The sequence below is a fragment of the Notamacropus eugenii genome, chromosome 1 (assembly GCF_028372415.1).
Source record: "Notamacropus eugenii isolate mMacEug1 chromosome 1, mMacEug1.pri_v2, whole genome shotgun sequence".
NCBI classification, from domain to species: Eukaryota; Metazoa; Chordata; class Mammalia; order Diprotodontia; family Macropodidae; genus Notamacropus; species Notamacropus eugenii.
Window position 1 is genome coordinate 489,305,157 of NC_092872.1, and position 6,000 is coordinate 489,311,156.

The 6,000-nt window shown below is 43.6% G+C and overlaps 1 protein-coding gene across 1 annotated transcript in view; it reads right to left on the bottom strand.

Annotated features, from left to right (window-relative positions):
• Positions 1-3,995, bottom strand: part of EGFL7 (EGF like domain multiple 7) — a 29,800-nt gene extending 25,805 nt beyond the window's left edge. Inside the window, exon 1 of the mRNA XM_072632928.1 lies at positions 3,878-3,995. The gene's annotated coding sequence lies outside the window, so the exon portion shown is untranslated. The remainder of the gene's footprint in view (positions 1-3,877) is intronic.
• Between the last annotated feature and the right edge of the window lie 2,005 nt (positions 3,996-6,000).

Here is a 6,000-nt window from a genome sequence, read left to right on the forward strand (position 1 = left end):
CACAAAATTAGAACCATGGAAAGAGTGCTGGATTTGGTGTTGGAGAATCTGGATTCAAATCCTGGTTCTGCCACTTGCTACTTCTGGGACCTTGGGCAAATCATTTAATGTTTCTGGGCCTTAGTTCCCTCAACTGTAAAAATGAGGAGGTTCCTAAGGTCTCTTTCATCTCCAAATCTATGATTCCAGGGTCCTAGAAGTGCTTATCAAGAATCTATATGAGGCCTGTACTTAAGGGTAACAGTACCTGATGCCAAAGTGTAGGACTTTGCTGAGGGCTGGCCACAGGACCTTTTCCCACCCCTCAAGGTTGAAGGCCTGAAGCTTCACCAAAATGTCTTCCCCAAAGTACAGTCTCCTCAGTCTGCAGGATGGGGGAAATCCCTACTGGGAAGAGTAGCACTGTGATTAAGAGACAACTGTAATTTAATTCAGAGGGCCTAGGTACTTCAAACTATGTACCTTAGGCAAATCAGCTAGGAGTTTCTGGGCCCCTGTTTCTTCATCTGTAAAATGAAGGGGTTGAATTGAATGACCCCTCTCTCCCTTCCAGCTTTCAGTCATGTGATCCTACGAAACTCCCCCAACACAGAGGTCTTGGAAAGGGATTTGGTCGCCAGCTTTTTGTGTCAAACACCCTCTCCTCCCTGGAGACTTGGGTCTGAAAACTTAAGTGGAATTCTTGGGGGTGGGGAGTTGGGGAGAGGCAGTTGGTAGAGAGATGGGAGAAATTCCAGAATCTTTCCAATTCTGGATGTTGAAATCCATCAAGTTGGGGACAGAACACCAGCTGTTGCTGGGAGAGGAACTCAGCTTTGATTTATTCCCTTCTCAAATGGGAATGACTCAGACAAAGAGACACTAAGCCTATAGACTGCTCGTAAAAGCCCCTCAGGGAAGGCAATAAGAGAAATAGGTGTTTCTGAGCCAAAAGACAGGGAGATATCATATCCTGTAGCCTGGTACAAATTCTTTAGCTTTATTACCCCAGTGGATAAACCTCTTTACACTCAAGCCAGTCCCCCAGGTAATCTAGTCTGTAAACTCCATTGAATCTAAGTACTTCACTGGAGAAATAGGTCCTGGAGAAGCGAGCTGATTTGTCCAAGGTCAGTTGGTTAGGATAAGGGACATAGAATTGTAGATTTAGAGCTGCAGTTCTAGTTCAACCCTCTCTCTCATTTTGCAGATGAGGAAGCTGAATCCAAGAGAGGTTACATGATTTGTGGAAGGCCACACAGTTATCAAGTAGCAGAACCAGGATTTGAACCAGGTCCTTTGACCACAAATCCAGCCCTCATTCCACTCCTCCAGTCCCCCAGTTCAGAGCTTTTTTCCCTGGACTACCCACATTCATTTAACTCACTCTTGAGACCCTCTACTACAATCTTCCTCTTTCCTGTCTCGTCATAGCATGGTAAAGGTGAGCCTGGATTCTCCAAGATTATAGCAGGAAAGCCCAACTCCTGGTAGGTTCTAACAAGTTGAAAAGGTTTCAAGTGTGGTCTCTGTAACAGATATTAGGTTCTTGGGCCAGAGGGCTGGAGAACTTTCCCTATTACCTCTCTGAGCCACGTGGTGATAAATGTTATGATCACAGCAACTCCTAAAGACAGTTGGGAAGGTTCTTGATATATACTGGTAGAGGGAGGAGTACTCACATGGACAGTCATGGGTCCCTAAAATATTCAACTTCGGTACAATTGAGTCCTGACTACGTACAAAAGCTCAAGCCTGTTGCTACACAGAGTAGGAGGGGCAGGAAATGTTACCCGCTTTGTTCTAGGAAAGTCAGGCAGGCTTCACTCCAGGGGCCCCCTTCCTCTAATTCTGCCCTCCTTTGAGACTGCCCAGCCCCAACCCTCTTGACCCTAAATTCTTTCTAGGGCTTGTTCCACCCCAGAGGAGGTGGGATGTTCTGATCTGATTTTAAGGAGTCCCGTTTAGAGCCAGCCCTTGCAAACTTGCAAGCTCAGTTCTTTGTGGTCAACACTCTGGCCCTTCCAGCTGAGGTGCCCTGTGGGTATAGGGTGTTCCTGGTCTGGCTGGTGTGGCATTATGAGCCCCCTCCCCAAACTCTAGCTTTCTCCAATGGGAACCAACTTCTTTCTTATTCTATCCATTCAAGGTCATGTTTTCTGACATAAATTCAGATCTAATCAGTTACTAGTGTCTTCCCTCCTCTCAAGTCCTCCAATTACTTTATATATGTGAGTACTGGGGTCTCCCATGATGGGATATAAGCTTCTTGATGGCAAGTACTATTTCATTTTTGCCTTTGTATCCCTAGCAACTTGCACAGTCTAATAGGTATTTCATAAATGCTTGTTGACTGACTGATGGGTTGAATCACGTTGTGTTCATGTGAGAGAACTAGAGACCTAATTCTGGGGCCCCATCTATGGATTTTGCCAGGGTCCTTCTATAGACCTTAAACCTGCCTCTATCCTGTAGCCTTATTCCTACTGTTCTCCCATGCCTAATATTTTCCTATCTCTTCTGATTCGTTGACTTGACTCAAGTCCTTTCCGATGCTTTGGGTGCTCAATGCCTGCATCCCTCCCACCCCTCCATCTATTGATATCTGGTGTATCCCCACCCCTAATTCCCTCATCCATCAGTGAATCTTTTTGTGAACTTTATTTTTTTGTCTTGGCTTGTGATTTTATTGGTGTGAGACAGAGATGTCAAGCACCAGCCTGCAGCGCTCTTGAGTGTGAGCCAAACTGAATTAAAATATAATTGGGAAATACTTTTAAAAATAAATAAAATGCAACAGAATGTAAATGATCCTAATGTGTGGTTTTCTAAGTCAACTCTCAGCCTGCTGGGATCCTTATATATGGTTTAGTGACCCTTGTTTCTGTTTGAGCTTGATACCACTCATATAGGGAACTCTCAGGGAAGAAATTCCATCCACTAATGCAGACACAGACCTCTTCTGAACTTTATCATCTTAGTAGCAACTTGTAGGCTAAGTGACTTGCCTGTGATCCAATAGCCTATATGTATCAGAAGCAAGAATTAAACTCAGACCTTCTAACTCCAACGATAGCCCTCTATTCACTTTCCTGTGCTGGCTCACATGAACCCCTGCAGCAATGGATTATATTTATTCATGTCCATGTATATTATCCCTCTTAATAGGCTATAAGCTTTCTGAAGGTAGTATCTAATTTATTTGTTTCCATTTTGGGGCAAAGCACTGTGCTGGGCACACAGACAATGTTTATTAGAATGAACGAACATTAGATCTTTGAATGTTAGAGTTAGAAAGAACCTCGGAGGGTGGCTAGTTCACTCTTGTTATTTACTAGAACCTTAATACAACTCAAATGGGAGTAGATTTCTTTTTTTACTTTTTAGAAAGTACTTCCTCACCCAGGGTAGAAATCTTGTCTACAGTAGCCCCCGAAGTCACCTTTAATAAGGTTGCTTTAAAATTTGCCATCCAAATCCCCTTCCAATCTTAATCCAGATGTTCATATTCTCAGTAAAATGTGAAACACTTTCATTTTTCTGAACTCAGTCTAGCTTCCCAGACAATAACATAAATTCTTTCTAGGTTCACTCCTTAAGAGAAAATAGCTGGCACTATGGAGTGGTAGATGAACCTGGAGTTTTAGGAGAAGACTCAATATGGCAAAGTGAAAAGAGCAGTGGACTGGGAGCCAGGAGACCTGTTAGAGTTCTGGTTTTCCCAGAATAACTTCCCAGGACAACCTTGGGCAGGACATTCCTTCTTCAGGCCTCAGTTTAAAGTGTGGGAGCTAGTCTAGGTTAACTCACTTATCCAGCGCTAAGATTTTATGGTTCTAAGTTTCTCCTAAAGATGACTTGGCTCCAGCCCTTCCCCTCAAGAAAATAAGTGAGTTACCTTTTTCTAGTTCTGCAGGCCAGATGCACGGCAAATTGGCTGAGAAATGCAGAGCCCCTGTCCTTGCCTGAGATGTCTTGCTGCCATGTTTCCCCCAGCTCCAGCTCAGCAGGAAAGGTCAGAACCCTTGACTAAGGCTGTACTGCACATCCCAAACCACCATGTGACATATGGGCACTGGTGACATCTCCATTTGAGCCAGAAGAGGTGGGAAGAGAAGAATGAACCTGTCGAGAAGAGGAGAAAAAATGCCATTTCCTGTTTTTCACACCATTGGAATCAGTTTGGTTGAGGCAGCAGCTGGCCGAGGCAGGCAGGATAGGGAATGGTGTTTTAAATAACAGGGGCAGGGTCCAGATTGCCAAAGAGGCTGTTGAGTATTTGTAGTGGAGGAGGATTGTGACTCAAAGGGTGGATTGACTACTGTCTCCTCATTTGGGAATGTAGGGGTATGGACAGGAAGAGAAAAATACCCATCATCTATGCTTGTCTCTATTTTACAGGATAACTGTAGTGAAGTCATTTTAAAGAGATGAGAGGATCAAGTAGGAAGGAGGAAGTTACATTCTTTAGGGTTGATGGACAATTTCTGGAAAATCCACAGGCTGGTCCAGACTTGGGGTCCTTCAAGAATTTCCTATGTGACCCTCTTCAAGAGACCCCCAAATTCTTTCCTCAGATATGGCTTGCCCAGGTCAGTGGGTCACAATGATTTCAGTGTTGTAACAATCTTGGAAAATATTGCCCTCAAAATAGGGAAATTCACAACTAAGCCCAGCTCCACTGCTCTCTCAGGTGAACCCTCTACTCTAGCCAAATTGGTCTTGTCAGTACTGTTCAGCTTTCCTTTCTCTATATCTTTCCTTGACCCAGTGCCTTATTTGGAATGCTCTCTGTCTTCTTTCTAATTATTTTATTTCTACTTATCCTTCAAGGCCCAACTTGAGTCCCAAAACTCTTTAGAGTTTTCTTTGACCTGTCCAGCTGACACATCTCTCCTTCCCTTCAATTCCTTATAAGCATTTACCATTTGTACCATTTCTTGGGCACTTCTCACAAACTCCCTAATTACCCCCTACCCTTACTTTTTAACATTAGCCTTGTCTTCCCAGCAAGCCTATAAGTTCCTGAAGGACAGGGACTATATCTGGAGGACAAATACTATATCTGGAGGAGAGTGAGATAAAGTTGGAGGGGTAGGGATATGACCAGGCTATGGTGAGCCTTGACTACAAGGCTGAGGAGTATGAATTTCTTCCTGGGGGAATGAAGATCCATGGAAAGTTTTGGGAAAGAGAAAGAATCATGGTGATAAGGAAACAAGGTAGGGCTTCTCTGAATTACTGCAGGGGTCATCAGTGCTGAGGAAGATTGATCTAGGCATCCTAAGCTTGGCAAGACCCTGATGGCCCAGCTAATTGTCTTGGGCAACAGAGGGATCCACATGGACTCACCCAGATAACCTGTACAAATTCTGCTTCTTGGGTCTGAGTTAAACTGAGTTAAAACCAGTTTTAATCTTCCCCTTATCTGGATAGCTTTTTATAGCTTAGTGGAAAGAGTGCTAGATATGAGGTTAGAAGAGTTAGGTCCAAATCTCAGTACTGCCATTTCTTGTGTGACATGAGATATGTCACTTAATCTTTTCTGGGCCTCAGTTTCCCCTTCACTAATATGAAGGGGTTGAACTAAATAGTCACTTGAGATTCCTTTCCAGTTCTAAATCTGTAACTTATCTATGACTCTCAGCCTTCTTCGTGATGTGTTGATTCTTTGAGTGTCTTCATCTCCTTTTCTCTTTAAAACAAAACCTATAAGACGGGGGGACCAGACTTAGAAATGAAAGCCCTAAAACTGCTAAAAATTAGAGCCTTTTATCAGAGTCAATGGAGTGGGAGAGACAAAGCTCATATGGCAGTACAAGGTTCTCTCGTTAGGGAACTGTCTAAATTATGCTACAGCCATTTTTATTAGTGATAAGAACAGATGGGCTCCTTGGCTCTGATCTTGCAAATGCTAGGGATTCCAAGAGGGAAGGGGGGGGGGGCAGTTTGAAAATGTTGATAATATAGGGCATTCCAAACTTACTGCTGGGAAACTCTAGGGTGAAAGCTGCTGTTGTT